We start from the raw sequence: 17,231 nt of genomic DNA, 5'->3' as shown, positions 1-17,231 counted from the left end.
AGATCTCCTGAGTAAATTGGGAGCATTGAAATCACAGGAGAGGGTATAAGGGGAGGGGGAGGAAGAAAGAGGAGTGGAGAAAAAATATTTAGCTCAATAAAAACAATAAAAAAGCAAAAACAACAACAAAAGAATAACATTCTACCCACTAATGCTTTGCCTTTCTCCATCTTTAAAATTCTAGAAATGTCCTTGACTTCTCATAGTAGTTGGTTCCTCTGTAGTCACAAGGTTTATGGACAGGATAGACTGAAATGTATTTCCATGAATGTGAAGGCTACTGGGAGTCAGTCTGTCCTGCGTTCATGGGGCAAGTGTTTATTTGCCAGTAACGTTTGAGGAGGTCCAGCTATCCTGGGCTTCTTTCTCTTTTTGAATTAGTTTAAAAAAAAATGAAGCAACTGTTTCTTGTTATTTTTAGACCGAGCTCACCATTTGCTACTTCTTTTCCCCAAAGACTGCCTGAGACATAAACAACATTCTCAAACTAGAAGCGGAGAAGAGCCATTTGTGTACATGGAGAGAGCAGAGCCTGTCCACGGTTCCCAGTTGGCCTCTTACTTCGGAAGGCCAGGAGATCTTAACCCATATTGAAGGTTGCTAACAGCATTTTTCTTACCACTTTGCCTCTCTGGCAAGCGTTCCCCTTACTGTCTACACTTTTGAGAATCCTGCCAGATTGATTTGGGACCAATGGCTTGCATTTATGTTTGTGGTCAGGGAGAAATTGTATGCTAAATCTACCGAAAAGACCATTTTTAATTAAAATCCTGGCCCTCATGACACCAGTCTCAATGAATAGCATTTATTATTTTCTACAGATGGAATCTAAAGTGAAAGGAGCAGAGTTCTTGTGAGCTGTGTTGGGGATTTTAAGTCTGAATTGAGTTGTTGAACAAAGCACAATTTGAGAATCCTGCAATTCATTCCAGTGTCTCACATGAGAGGTCTGTTTCCCTGGAGGCTTTGAACATAGGTGGTGGACTGACAGTCTTCACTGTCGTCTTGTACCTCGTCTGGAGATCGGCCTCCTGACCTCACAGAAGGACTCAGACTGAGGGGCTATTGAAATAAGAGTTTTGAGTGAACCTGTGTCCCTATTGCAGCTCTGGTTCAGTCATGTGGGAGCTGAAAGTTCCCTTGGACTATATTTTAGCAGATTTAATCTACCTTGGAGAGCTGGAATGAGGTGAATAAGAAAGATTTTACCTGCGCTCCATGGGAAGCAGCCCAATGAGGCCACATATTTTGTTTTCCACAAGGGAAAATGGAGGTCATGAAAAAAGAATTACAGAGTTATGAACTAGGACTTGGGGAGCTGGAATAAAAGATACTGTTTACTTTCCCATTTGTTCTGCCACACTGAATTGTCTGCAAATGTGGGGTTCTTAACAATCCCTGTGGTGGATTCAGAAGCTTGTCTGCTGCAAGAGGGGGCACCCTTTTCAATATCTTTCAGCAATTTGGAAGGAGATGGCCTTGATTGCATTATCTCATGTTGTCCTTCTGAATGTTTGCTCATCTTTGTGTAACACATAAGCGATTGGCTTTGTTCAGTTTTGGTAGATTTGATAATTTGGGAAACACAAGTCACATTGTATCGCTTTTCAAACAGACTTCAGAAATAACTGACCATTAACTCCCTACCTCTCTGTGTGTAGGTATGTGTGAAAATAAGATAGGAGAAGGAAGTGGAGGCAGAGGAAGAAAGAAACGAAGAAGAGGAGGGGGCAGAGGTGGAAGAAGGGAGAAGGATGAAGAGCAGTGTAAGGAGGGGAAGAAAGAAAAGGCTTATTAATACTTCTTTTAGATTCATAGCCTAATTTCTTTTCTTTCCTGATTGGAAATATTCATAATATTCTTCGAGGGTATGGTGGATACTTTTGGAGCTATTTTAACTCAACTTCCATCTATGTTTCAGAAGATTTTCAATCTCAAACATGTAATTTAATCTCCAACATGAAAGCAGAAAGTGTAGGTATGTATGTGTCCTATGCTTTCATACAGATACATGTGTATGTTGGGAATTGATGCACATATGTGTATATACTTGTGCATAGCTGAAGATTATGTTGGGTGTCTTCCTCAATTCCTCTCCATGCTATTTAGGACCTTTCTGAGTTGACTATTCTAGCTAGTCAACTATGATCTCTGCCTCTTGAGTACTCAGATTACAGGTGGCCACTATGAGTGCCTGGGTTTTTATGCAGATTTTGGAGAGCCTAAGTCTAGTCCTCTCGACTTTATCAACAAGTCCTTTAGGTTACAGTTCCTTGTTGACCCCATGCTAGAGTCCATTTCTGAGTCTCTTACTGGTCACTGTCCTCTGCAATGAATCATTTGCAGGTGTTTCATGATTCACTATTGGCTCAGGACCAGCAAGGCCACATTCTTATAAGGAGATTTGTTTTTCCCAGAGGGCCTGGAGATGGGGAATAAGAGACAAAGACAGGAGATATAGGACTAGGGAGAATGGGGGAGAAGAACAAGGGAGAGGGATCTGGGGTATTTGTCCTCCACCCTGGGGGGAGGGGCTAAAAGGACTTCCTCTGGATAGAGGTAAAATGGGAAACTCTGTTAGGATTAGGTGATTAATTTTAATTGGGCATGGAATTAGATGGTCGAAAGCAGGTTTCTGATTGTTGGGCTTCAATATTTTTGTAGTTGGACCACATTAGTCAGCTTCAGGAGGCGGAAATGGACAAATAAAAGACTAGAGCTTGATGGCTAGCATTAGAAATGTACTCTAATGGTTTCTAGTGTGGCAGAGGGAATGAGGGAAAGGGCAAGGCCAGCCAGAACCACACTTGCCATGCTGATGCTGGCCAGAGTCCCTTCATTTCTTTCATAATTTTCATCACTGTTACAGGGGCAAAGTGACATAATCCTATTTTCTTATTTTCTAAGAAGACTTGTGATGCTATATTTAGAAAACACCTAAAATCACCAGATACTGGTTTTCACTAGTTGAATGATTTAGCAAGTATTTCCTATACACATAGAATGCGTAGGAATTCACAAATCCAAAGTCTCACCTCGGGGGATTCCTATTGACCCAAGACACAGGCAAGTGACAAATCTGTCATGACACCGGGGAAGATGAGGTGAAGTCAGTAGCAACTTTACCCTCACTGTCACAGGCCCCATGTCCTGTTGCCCTGATACTACTGATCATTTTTTTTTTAATTCCCACTATTTGACTTTCAGCCAGTAGACATACCACATTATTTACTCAGTTTAATTATGATAGGGATAGGAAGAAAGCACAATGGATTTAGTAACTTGACTTTGATCCCCAAATACCATATACAAGACAGATGCAACTTCAGTGACAGGAACAAGAGAGACCCTCCCTCAACAAGGTGGAAGTTAAGAGTTGGTGCTTGAAACTTAACCTTTGTCTTCAACATGCACATTGTGACACATGCATGTTCTCTATACATACACATTCATACAAAAATTACATTTTCAAAAGAAAACTAGAACTACTACAGGGTGGTACCAAAGTCTGGAACTTGGGTGCCCCCAAGGCCTCTATGTTAAAGGCTTAGAACAGATTGGTACCATTTAGAGATGGTGAGATCTTCAGGAGGTGGCACTTGCAGAAGGCTTTAGGTCAGGGGAGGGCTGTTGTACTTTTAATGGTGGGTACCTTTCCCTCTCTTTTCTTTTCTCTTTTCCTTCTTGGTCATGAAAGAAACGGTTTATTTAATCAAATGCTCTTTGTCATTGCTATATGATATTCTCGCTGGAATTCTAACAACAGTACTTGTTGCCTGCCTGCTCTTGATAGGAACTGATGAAACCATGAGTCAAAACTAAACATTTTCTCTCTATAGGTTGACTAACTCCGAAACTTTGTTGTAATAGAAAAACTTAACCTAATAGCTATTCACATGCATGGTAATTCAAAGCTGTCAGGAAGGAGGTACAACTGGGTAGCAGCCAGGAGACGAAAGTTCTGACACTACATAGCTGTTGATACGATTGAATGAGTCACACCTGTCGTCCTATGTGGAGGCACACGGAAAGGTGGTGTGCTAAAAGGAATGTCCCAATTAATCCAATTGGCCTTGGGGACAAGACAACAATGCTCATGGCACAGTCAAGAATCACAAGTGACAAATGATCACAGGGGAGCTTCAAAGAATGGAACCTTCTTTGAACTACCCCTGTTTAAATCGTACCTTTTCCTGTCCACCTCAGCCTTGGTTGATTAATAAGCCCTCTTGCCAACCACCTTCTTCTTCAAGCTATTCTCTATTACTCTATTATTTTCTTCTTTCAAAAGCGCTTTTTTTCTCAGTACACTTCATCTCGACCATGACCTAGACATGAATCTCATAATAGCACTCTGTTACCCTCTTTGAATCCATTATTTCATGCGCTCTTCCCACAAGTTTCCAGAGAATCCATGATTACCAGTCTCCATTCAAACCTAAGATAAAACAACTTTTGCAAAACTGTCATCTCGTTTTCCCTCATTTCTAAAGAAAATCTTTTGGTTAACCTGCCCTGGACTTGACAAGTGTCAGGGTCCGGGCTTCAGTGTCTCCAAGTTTTGTGCCTGCAGTTTCCCACAGGTGGTGCCTATGGGGTCAACAAACAGAGTGGATTAATTAGCATATGTTTAAAAAAAAGAACGCAAAAAGCACATGCTTCTGAGCAGTACACACTTTGTCAAAAAATGAGCTACTTAACTCAGGGATAGTCTTTAGCTGTACTGTTCCACAAGACAGCAAAGCTAGATAAATCTTCCTAATTCAAGCCTTAATCTGAAAAGAAAAAGAAAGAAACACAGTTTAAAGTCATATTTTCCAAGAAACTTTCTGGCTATGTTGATAATTGCTATCAATGTTCTTTGTCCCGATTTGTAAAATTTTCTATTGATTCTTTGGGAATTTCACATCATGCACCCCAATCTTATTCATGCCCAGTCCTTCTATATCTACCCTCCACCCTTGTATAGCCTCTCCCCCAAAAGAAATTTTTAAAAATTAGAAATAAAAATTAAAAAATAAAATCTCTTCATTCCTTCATCTTTACTGACTCTCCATAACTTATTCATTTGTCATAGTGACACTACGAGCCGCAGTGTGTGACACATTAAATCCTTTCAACAAAACAGATTTACTTGAAAATATTCTTTGCATTAAGGCATTGGTCTGATTCAAACCTTCTGGCTTCTGCTGTACTATCAACACTGGACCTTCACCGAAACTCCTCTCAGGTATCCTGCTGTTGCCCCAGTCATGGAGATCCTGTGGCTATGATTCTGCAGGACCAGTCACTTCCTGTGCTCCAAATAGATGGGTTAGATATTTGGGTGTGCTATCTCATAGCCCTGGATGTGGGCTCGGAGGGAAACTGGGTTGGTAAGCCCAGGTCTCCACCATGGCATCTCTTCCCCAGCCTTGGTCATCCAGCCAGCTTCCCCACCCCCACACCACCAAGGCCAACTCTCCCAGGGCTGATGAGGGGCAGAGCCAGTTCTCCTATGTCAGTAATACCAGCACCAGCTCTCCTGTGCCCTTACCACCCAGGTAAGCTCTGCTGTATTCATTTTCTCTTTCAAGGTTTTTTTTTGGAGTTTTCTTCTCTTAAATGAGAGTATGTGACTGAGAACTCTGCTGTCAAATGCATATGTACATACACTAATATACCATATATGTGAATATGTATATATGTGTGTGTGTGTGTGTGTGTGTGTGTGTGTGTGTGTGTGTGTGTGTGTAGGACTGGCTTCCATTCTCCAGGATTAGAATTTGTGTGTTTTACTGGTATTTGTCTCTACTGCATGTACTGGCTTTTTGGGATCCTATTTTCTTTGGATGTATACCTTGCTCAACATAGATATAGTAGGGAGGGCCTTGGACTTTCCACAGGGTGGGGTACATTGCCCTCTTAGGATTGGAGGGAGATAGGCTAGGAGGGTGTGTGGAGGAAGTGGGAGGGGAGTGAGTGGAAATTTGGATTGGTATTTTTTTAAGTAATAAAATAAAAACCAAAAACATACAAAAAAGAATTTGTGTGTTTTAAAAGTTAAATGATTTTTAAAGTGAAAAAAGAAAAGAATAGGGGAAGGACTTCCCCTTGAACATGGACAAAGCACAGAGTTCTTTCCTTCTGAAGATTTTGTGTGAAGTCCCCTGCCCTTGAGGAAGTACTTCATGTTTCAGAAAACAAAAGTATTTCTTTTTGGTGTCTACAGGTCCCCAAGTGGCTTCTCTTGCATGGTTCCTTTCTATCCCTGTGGCTTTCTACCACCCTGGAGCCTCCACTACCTGATTCCAGCATCAATTCTGATGGATCAAAACCCAGGTTGTATTCTTTATTAGGTTACATCTGGAAAGACATTTACAAAACCATAATAAATAATCACAGCATGGGAGAAAGTTTACCTTTGCATGGTCTTTTGATGTCAGTAGTTTTTCATTGATTAGTGTTCACAGTTTGAATTTCCTTTGAACTGATTGGTTTCCTGTGAACTGACCTCTACGGTGGTGACACTTGCAAGAAGCTAACTGGGGTTAAATAAGGGCACAGGAGTAGGGTCCTTATCCAGTAGTACTGGTGTCCTTATGAGAACAGGAGGAGGTACCAGGAGCATGTGCACACAGGAAAATGTATAACATAAAGACACTAGAGAAGGCAGACATCGGCCAAATGGAAAGAGAAGCCTCACAAGAAATCAATCCTGCCAACTTTGATTGTTGGGCTTTCAACATTTAGAACCTGAAGAACATTTCAGTTGCTTAAAGCAAATCCATCAACTGCATCCTGTTTCAGCATCCCTGGCACATAAAAAACTATAGTGATGGATATGGACGATGCAGATGTTCTTACTGTGATAAAGACAGTGTGCTGGTTGGTTTGTCAAATTGACACAAACTAGAATCATCTGGGAAGAAGGAACCTCTTTTGAGAAATTTCATCCATCAGACTGACCTGTAGGCATGTCTGTGGGCCATTTCATTTGCTTGATTAACAATTGGGGTGGGAGTGCCCAACACTCTGTGAATAGCTCCATCCATGGGCAGGTGTAATGGGTGGTATAAGAAAGCAGGCTGAGCAAGCCATGAGGAACAATCTTGTAAAAGCAAAGTTTTTCAGTGGTTTCTGTTCCAGTTCCTGTCTTGAGTTCTTGTCAAGCCTTTCTTTAATGGATTGTCACCCTGGATATGTAAGTCAAATAAGCCCTTTGCTCCCTAAATTGCCTTTGTTCATAGTCTTTATTACAATCAAATATAAAATAACACAGAGGTGTTACTCAGGAATAGCAGTAGATCATGTGACTCGAGATAGCAAGGGTCCTGCCATTTCCTTGCACTATCTAATCCTCCAACGTTCCAGAATGCCAGGTGCCAGGTGATGGAGCAACATTTTCTTTGGAAAGTAAAGGGTATTTCTATTTCCCTTCTCCCTGAATTCTTCATAGGTGACAAAACTAGTGTTTTCATAACTGTTTTTGTGATAGAAAGATGAATAGCAAGACATTTTACCTGAGAGGGCAAGGTCATCCTCCTTTCTCTCATAGATCTTCAACCTACATTTTAAATTAAATTCCCAGCAATTTGAGATGTCTTTTTGATTTTTCACACACGTTTGATTTTATAGATTCTGCTGACAGTGGACAATTTTAACATCTGACTTCATGAAGTTTTCAGGTCTGTTCAACTCTTATAGACTAAATAGAAGGGAATGTGTCAAAATATACATATGAATACATGTACATGCACACTTACATACATACAAACACACATTATATATATATATATATGTATATATATATATATAAAATTTCAATTATGTATGTTGTGAGCATTTCCAGTTTTCCTTGAGCTAGTTCCAAAATGAATCAGTTGCTTGGCGTTCAGTGGACTCTCAGTGTCCTGAACATTTAAAAGAATTATTTGAAGCCCTAGTCATTCAGTCTCCATAGAGAAGCATGCTCTTCATGGAAGAGCCCTGTGCCTTTAAGAGCTTGTCAAGGCATCCTTTCATGAGGGGCATGGATAATTTTCTCCACAGACACAAGCATGTAGGTTTTCATATTTTAATCAGAGCCCACTGAATCCCATCAGTACATGGCTGGATAATATTCTTTAACCCAGGGTCTTTTAAAATCTAACAAATGAACTAGACCTCAGTGGCTGACCATTCACTATGGAGTCAACTATATCAACTGTTATGAAATCAAAACTATTTATTCTTTCAGTAAATAATGCAGTTGCAAGGTGCTCCTCACTGAGAAGTTGTACAACGCCATGATGAGAGCTCTTAAAAAGGCAGGAGCTGCATGTAGACTGCTCTGTCTGCACCATTGACTCTCGCTTTCCTCCCGTTACTCACACCATTTCTGGCTCTCTTGTACATCCCCACATGCCATATTTCTTCCTAGTTAAGCAAATTAGCATATCTATCATCTTTCATATTTACCTTTGTATGTAATGGGGAGAGGACCTAAGATCTACCCTTAACAAACTTCTACATAGTGTGTTAAGTATATTCTTCACACAGCATTCTCTTGTTCTGTTTACCTTACCTAGCACTAACTTTGTGCTTTTGAGTCTCTGTGTTTTCACTGTCCTCCATGGTTGTGCCTGACAGTCACATCAACAACAAGGCTGTGCTCATTTTCATGGTGGAAGAGTTAAGTTACTTTAAAACTGTGAACGTGCTCTCCCCTCACTGAGCAAAAGGGTGGAACACAGAAAATAGGATATCTTTTGCTACCCTGGGGCAAAAATTCATAACCATAACCATTGCAAATATGTGCATATCATCATGCCCATTGTAACTACAAGTAGTACTCGGTTGAGCATGCTATCTACAGTTGCCACCCAGCAATCTTGTCTTTTACTCCCATTTAGACATGGACACGCATGCACACATATATTTATATGCTTTCACGCCCACATACACACATAAACATATATGTACATATAAACATAGACTCACATACACACACAGTTTCTGGTATTTGTATCTATTCTATTAGGATGGTTACAAAACATGTGCATTGTATCTGTAAATTGTCTTGTAGATTCCAGGCATGGCCACAGGTGCTAGAACTGGGATGGCATATATAAACCTTTGCTTCAAGAAACCTGTAGTAGTGTGGCTATCAAGCTCATGAGATTACTGAGTGCACGTGCACTGGAAGCAGACGGGTTACAAAGTCCTGATACCAATGTAAAGAGTAATGAGCCTGTGAGATTGCTCAGCAGGTAAAGGCACCTATGCCAAGCATGAGTTTGACTGCCTTGAAGGAGAAAACTGATTTCTGTAAGGTGTCCTCTGATACTGACACATGTGCAATGGCATATACTGCCCCCATGCACAAACATGTACGTGAACACACATATACATGGACATGGCATAAAATAATAGGTAAAGTGTAATTTTTCAAAACCCTTAGAAAAAAGATTTGTAATAAGAACTGAACTGAACTGATTCCTTGAAGTCTTTAATGATGAGTCGTTAGAAATTCCTTATTTAAATATAAGTATTAATATCATCTGAAACCATTCTGAAAATGCTGATATTCAAGATGTTTAGTTGTTGTTGTTGTTTTGGCCCCACTCAGGTTGCAATTAGTGAATCATTCTGACAACCATCACTGTCACTGCACCTGTTTCCTGAGCAATGGGGAATGTCCATTTTGGTACACTGCCACAAAGCCAGTGCCTGATTTCTTACTTTGGGTAGGCTGCGGTTGAGGGGAGAAGTCTGTATTAATTGTTGATGTGTTGATCAATTTTCTGATTTCTCTTCTTGGAAATCCTGAGGTAGACTTAATTTATGTTTAAATCATACGAATAGGAAAACAAAACAAAAACTGACATGACTGTGAGAGAAAAAGAAACCAAGGCATTCTTGAGGAATGGAGTAATGTGTGGTCCAAACAATGGAGGTAAGAAGCTTTCAGAGATAATTAATGTGTGTAACACAAGTTAAATTTGAAGCTGTCAGTATTGAAATAGGGTCCCATTTGTGTCTTCCTCTGCTAAGTCTAATTTGTAAGAAATTCTAGGCAGGAAAGTGACGTAGTCCACCTTTCTCTCCTCTCCTCTCCTCCCCTCCCCTCTCCTCCCCTCCCCTCTTCTTTCCTCTCCTCTCTTCTCCTCTCCTCTTCTTTTCTCTCCCTGATAGTATTTCAGGTACTGGGAAATGACTGTCCACTCTCCTCAAAGCTACAGTGTCATACTGAACATGAAAGGCATAGCACTTAACCACTATTGTTTCCTTGCCTGTGCAAGACAGCCTGCTATTAATTGTAGTCACTAGAGATCATCTATTGAAGTAATGCTTTTGAACTGTCCTGTGCCACAGATACTAATACCTGTATGTGACAGTCTTACCTGTGTAATAGTGATGTTGTTAAAAATAAAATTTAACTTTTCTAGTTTTAGCTGGGTCATATTTTCATAGATTCATAGATAGAAGCTAGGCTGGGCATGTCGAGCACCTGGACCCAATATACATTGACCCTGAAAGTGAAGAAATGAGGTCTAAGTGGGGATTTTGACATCAACCATACATTTAGGGCCCACACCGTGGGTGAAAATGACTGACTTCTTTATATCACAGTGCTTACAGATAATTCACTGTGTAACAATCTTTCCTTTCCTCCATCTCCTCCTCCCTCCTTCCTTTGTCCCTCCATACTTTTCTTCCTTCATTCTTTCTCTCTTTCCCTCTCTTTCCTTCATTCTCTTTCCCTTTTTCCTTCTCTCCTTTAAGCCCTCCCTTTTCCTTTCTCTTTCCTTCTTCTATCCCTCCCTCTGTTCCTCCCTATGGAAAAACACTTAAAACAAATCCCACCCTAGCTCAGAATTGAGAAATAGATGGTTATTTATTTAGGGATAAACTCACAAATCAGAATCCTCTGCTTGAATGGAGAGTAGAAACTGAATCCAGTAACCAGAAAGAGGGGCCAGAAAAGAGGTCAGATGTGAGCTTATATAGTATAAGAGGACATGCCCCAGTGGGCAGGAAACCACTGGCTGTAAAACTTCCTACAGCACCTCCCTCTTTCCTCCCTCCCTCTTTCCTCCCTCCCTCTCTTCCTCCTTTCCTTTCTCTTTCTGTCTTACCTTCTTCCTTCCTACTTTCTTCTCTTCATGCCCCTCCTCTAGGCTGTCACTACCAGAGTAGACCATGCTTCCTCTAACTGTGAGACAAAATAACCTTTCCTACCTGCAATTGCTTTAATCCGGTATTGTGTCACAGTAACTAATACATAAAGGTTCTGTTGGATACCTTAGTAGGTTCATCTCAATAGTGCCCCCCCAAAAGAGGACTTTGGACTTTGCAAAGCGCTGGGACATTTTAAAGTATGCCCCTCCAGAATCAAGTAGGGATGGGCTACTAGTAGGCTGCTTTGCCTAATGTCTTGCTTATCTACTTATTTATTTATTTTTATTATTTTGGTACAGGGTCTTTTTTATGTATCAGAGATACATAAGAGAATCCAAGAAATATGTATGAGATTGACCTTGAGCTCTTGACCTTCCTGTCTTATTATCCTAATTTCTAGGATTAGAGACATGCATGTACCACCACACCTGCTTCTATTAGGATTAGCATTCACTCATTCGTGTGTGTGTGAGTGTATGTGAGCATGGATGTGGGAATGTGTGTGCCATAACACACATGTGGAGGCCAGAGGACAGTTTCTGGAAGTCAAGTTTTCTCCTTCCACCATGTGAGTGTCGGGGATAACACTTATGTCTTTAGGCTTGTCAGCAGGCAACTTAACTTTCTGAGCATTCTTGTTGACCTTTTACATGGATATTTTCAAAAAGACTGAAAAAAGTCAGAATAGATAAGAGGCGTGGTCATCTTATTCTTCTATTCTCTCTATTCTGCCTTTGTTTGTATTCATCTTCATCTATTGATCTGCTTTTCCATCTATTCATCAAAGAAACTTCTTTCGTTGTGGAAAAGACTAAACTAAAAGAAACTAAGGGCACTTAGCCTTATCCTGGTGATATTTTGGGACTTTGTTTGGGTTGAATGGTCGGATACTGGTATGGAGTAGTGGTTTTCTTAGAAGGCTAAGGCTTTCTCTTGTACCATGAACATTTGGAGACCTTTGTTGAAAACAAAACTGAGATCAGAATGTAGGGGATGTGGGATGTGTCCAGAGGAAGATAATTTAGGAGCCATAGAACTGGTTTTATTTCTTAACGACACTCAATAAGTATTTTAGGTGCCAGATCATGATATCTAAAGCTTACCACTGTCCAGATCTTGCCCAGCCACGCAGACTGGACGCCATCATTTTTTCCAACCATCTGGGCTTGGCAGAAGAGTGAAGCAGCATCCCATGAGACTCAGGGCATAGACTCTCAGCTTCTGTTAGCTGCTGATTGGAGCCTAACAGGTAGAAGGCACAATGGTAGGGAACCATGTACTTTTCAGGTAAATGAAATCTGTATATAAGGACAACAGAATAATGATTTTTCAGGTACAGTAGACCACTCATCTGACAGCCAGAAAGCAAAGGACTCTGTGCCCCCATCTGGTAAAGGACTGTTGTACTGATCTTGGAATGCTTACAAGCTGGGAGTTCAGTGTCCATACACTTAAAGGTGGATACTGGGAAGCTTGTAAATGACCACACACTTAGCACTTCTCTTTAGTTTGCTTGCTTGAGCTTCAGGCCTAGTGAATCCCATTTGTGCCTCAGCTTTTGATTCAAAGCTATTTGACAGTTCTTTACACTACAGTTTAAATGACTATTTGGAGTTACTAAACTCTAGTTGAAAAGCACGGAGCCAGTTGTCATAGCTACCTTATTAGATTCTTAGGAGCATAGAGGCAAACAGAACAGAGTCATGACATCATGGGTTTCATGTCAATACTCTCCTGTTCATTGAAATCAGTGGGCTATGAACGAGAAGCTCAGAGTCAAATCCAGTTAGCTTCCTTTTCTTACTGCACCATAACAAAAACCAGTCACTTACATAGTTTAAAATATTCACTTCTAAGATACAAGGAAAGAACTGAGGTTCTGTAACAGAAACTTTATAGCCTGAAGAGTCTAAAGTATTCGGCCCCTAACAAAAATGCCTTGCCAGCCCTTGCCTAAACATCTGAGAGCTATGAAGTCCCTTGTAGAGGCCAGAGCAGCATGTCGGATGTTTTCCTTTATGGATCTCCAGTTGACTGCTACGAGGCAGGATTTCTCACTAAAGCACAAGCTAGACTTTTTTGTTTGGCTGTCTGGCCATCAAGCTCTCAGTGTCTGCCCATCTCTGAGCCCCAATTCTGGGACTATAGGCACACACAGCCATGCCTGGCTTTGGGATTACATGGCTGCTGGGCAATCAAACTCAGGCCCTTAAGCTTCTAAAGCAAGCACTTTTACCCACTTAGTTACCTCCACATACCTGGAATACATTTAAAATTAGACTCACAGGTGGGTATTTGTAAAGACATTCTTCTTTGTTTGTTTACTCAAAGTCTACTCTTTTATTTTTGTTGTTTTGAGTGAGCTATACATTTTTCTCTGCTTCCCTCCCTTACTCCCCTCTTCTCCTCTGTCCTCCCCTGTGACTTCTATGCCCCCAATTTACTCAGGAGATCTTGTCTTTTTCTCCTTTCTTGAAGAGCCATGTATGTCTCTCTTAGGGTCCTCTTTGTTGTCTAGGTTCTTAGGTGTTGTGGACTGTAGGCTAGTTTTTCTTTATTTTATATCTAAAAGCCACTTATGAGTAAGTACATATTATATTTGTCTTTCTAAGTTTGGTTATCTCACTCAATATGTTTTTTTTCTAGATCCATCCATTTGCCTGCAAATTTCAATATATCATTATTTTTTCTGCTGTGTAGTACTCCATTGTGTAAATGTACCACAATTTCTTTATTCATTCTTTGGTTGAGAGTTATCTAAGTTGTTTTCAGGCTTTGACTGTTACGAATAATGCTGCTATGATCAGAGTTGAGCACAAGTCCTTGTGGTATGATTGAGCATCCTTTGGGTATATACCCAAAAGTAGTATTGCTGGGTGTTGAGCAAGGTTGTTTCCTAATTTTCTGAGAAATTGCCATACTGATTTTGAAAGCAGCTGTACAATTTTGCACTCCCACCAATAATGAGGGAGTGCTTCTCTTACTTTATATCCTCTCCAGAATAAGTTGTCATCAGTGTTTTTGATCTTGGCCATTCTGACAGATGTAAAATGGAATCTCAGAATTGTTTTGATTTGCATTTCTCTGATGGCTAAGGTTATTGAGCATTTCCTCAAGTGTCTTTCAGCCATTTTCAATTCATCTGTTAAGATATGTCTGTTTATGTCTGTATCCCATTTTTTATTAAATTATTTGTTCTTTTGATGTCAAGCTTCTTGAGTTCTTTGTATATTTTGGAGATAAGTCCTCTGCCCGGTATGGAGTTGGTAAAGATCTTCTCACATTCTGTAGGCTGCTGTTTTGTTTTGTTGACTATGTCCTTTGCTTTACAAAAGTTTCTCAGTTTCAGGAGGTCCCATTTATTAACTTTCTCTCTCAGTGTCTGTGCTATTGGAGTTACATTCAGGAAGTGGTCTGTAGAGACATTCTTAAAAATGGAGACCACTGAGGCAATGCTATCCTACCCACTGGCTCTCTTAGTCTCACCTCTATGTCTTATTTTGCCCTAACCAGACTTCCCTCTGTACCTTTAATGTCTATAGTGGGAACACCCCAGAAGCCCCACTTTAATGCCTTAGCAGTAGACAAAGATTCCCACTCTCCTATTCCTTTCTCTGGCACTGCCTTGCTTGTTGAAAGTCCTTACACATCTTTATTCTCATTTACTTTTCACTTTTAAATCTTTCTGTTGTTTAATTTTGAGAGATTAGATCATACTTTGTAGTCTAGTCAGGCTTCACACTACACCAGTCCTCTTGCCTAACCCTGTCGAGTGCTGGGATTACAAGTGTGCATTGCCACCCCCACAATCTGCACCCTCACTTTTTTTTCTCTTAAGCTGCCTGGCTGTGTCTCCACTTACCTGCCTCAGAGGATCATTGTTTAGAACTCTCCTGTCTGAGATCACATTTATCATGATTTCCCTCTAAACTAGCTCAGCCTGTGGCCTTTCCAATTCTTTGTTATTGGTAGCATCTGTCTTCCACATTGCAATCTTTGTCATTAGTAATCATGAACATATTTGCATCCTATGCTCACTCCTGGTGCTGAGAAACAAATTGAGTTTAAATGAGGAATTAAGGAGAAATAAGGGAAAGCAGAGGTGTGCAGAAAGCTCACAGAGCACATGGCCTGTTAGACACTCTTTATTTCCTAAGAAAGAAACAGGGAGGGAAAGAAATGAGCCTTGACTGAAAATCCCACAATGTGTCAGCTCCATGCCAACCACTGTTTTCACAGAGTGTGCACAGACCTCCTAGGAACATTTTGAGTGTCACCTAATGAGAAACTGTCACATCGGAGATTCAACTACCTTGCCAAATGTGATTCAACTAGTCAAGTATAGTCCTGGTGTGTACATTTATGTATTGTTCCCTATCTTCTTGTGGGGTATCAAACCCAGCTTAGAACTCTTAAAAATACCATGGGTTTTATTGAAGCATTGACTTGATGTTATTCACTTAGTGTTCTATTTTGAATAATGAGTCAATTACAACTGATTAAAGCATATCTGGGTTGGACTGGCTGTAGTCTGAAATGTCTCTCTCCCTCATTGGCTCCATGACAATCAATACTCATGATAACCATAGTAGTCACAGCAGCTAATTTTTATTGAGTGAAGTGCCTGCTGGGTCAATGTCTTCATTGAAAATACCTACCTAAGAGAAGTGTAGCTGGGGCTGGAGAGTTGATTCAATCATTACGAACTCAGTTGCCAAGAGTAGTTATTGTTCTTACAGAGGTTCCAAGTTCAGTTCACAGCATCCATGTACAGCAGTTCACAACCATCTATACCTCTGCTCTTAGAACCCGAATGCCCTATTATGGATTCCACTGATGCCTGCATACACATGGCACACACACACACACGCACACACACACACACACACACACACACGCACACACACACGCATTGTCAGATGGCAAAGTATAGCCCCCTCCACACACATGTGGTTCTGGAGATGCAAGAAACAATTCCTTCCAGGCAACCCAATGGCAATTAAATGAGTGTGTTACTTGAGGGCCAAGGAGAAAATACCTATGAGCCCTGAGGATTGCTTCTATGGTGTCTGCATACACATTTGGCAATGTTACAGATGATTCTGGTTATAGCAATTTTACTAGTGTATTTGTTCTTCACGTTCTTTTTCTCTTTCCACACCAGTGACTTTTGAAAATATGGACGTGCTGTATGACAATATGAGTCTTCCTGATTTGATAGAGCAGGCAGGCATTAAAGTTATAAAATAGGTTATGGGGAAAAAAACTGACTGATGAAAGAATTGGGGAAATTTGAGAAAAATGCAGAAACTGTTTTTTACCTGATTATGAAACTTGGCAAAAGAATTATACTGAAACAGAAAAGAACTTGGCTATGATGAATAAAGTTTCTGAGGAACCTAGGGCTTTAGGGCTGACTGCCTATGATCTTATAAATCAAAATTGGAATTCTGTGGAACAACAATGGATAAGGTACAACAATGTAGTAAAATCCACTAAACTAAGCCTCTGTAAACTGCAAATAGCCACTGAGGTGAAAGCCTCAGAAGTTGTTTTATGATTAACTTGGCTAAGAATTAAGAATGTGGAGGGTGGCATAGGGCTCGGGAACTGGGAAAATGTCATGCTGAATAACAATGTTCTGATTTCAAAGAATGATGTAGGAGGGTCATCTGTCTATGTGTTACTTTCATTGGTTAATATAGAAACTGCCTTGGCTTTTTGATAGGGTAGAAATGAGATAGGTGGAGTAGACAGAACAGAATGCTGGGAGAAAGAAGCAGAGTCAGGCAGATGCCAGGAAGCTCCAGCCCGAGATGGACGTGGGTTAGAATCTTCCCGGTAAGCCATGACCTTGTAGTGACACACAGATTACTAGATATGTGTTAAAGCAAGAATTGAGAGTTAGCCAAGAAGAGACTAGATATAATGGGCCAGGCAGTGTTTAAATGAATACAATTTGTGTGTTGTTATTTCAGGTGTAAACTATCCGGTTGGGAGCTGGACACTGGGAACGCAACCCGCCTCTCCTTTTACTACAAAAGAATCTTTATACTTCTTGTGAACTGCTTTGCCAGGTAATGATTAAC

The sequence above is a fragment of the Microtus ochrogaster genome, unplaced genomic scaffold, assembly GCF_000317375.1.
Source record: "Microtus ochrogaster isolate Prairie Vole_2 unplaced genomic scaffold, MicOch1.0 UNK1, whole genome shotgun sequence".
Lineage (NCBI taxonomy): Eukaryota > Metazoa > Chordata > Mammalia > Rodentia > Cricetidae > Microtus > Microtus ochrogaster.
This window is presented reverse-complemented; position numbering follows the sequence as displayed.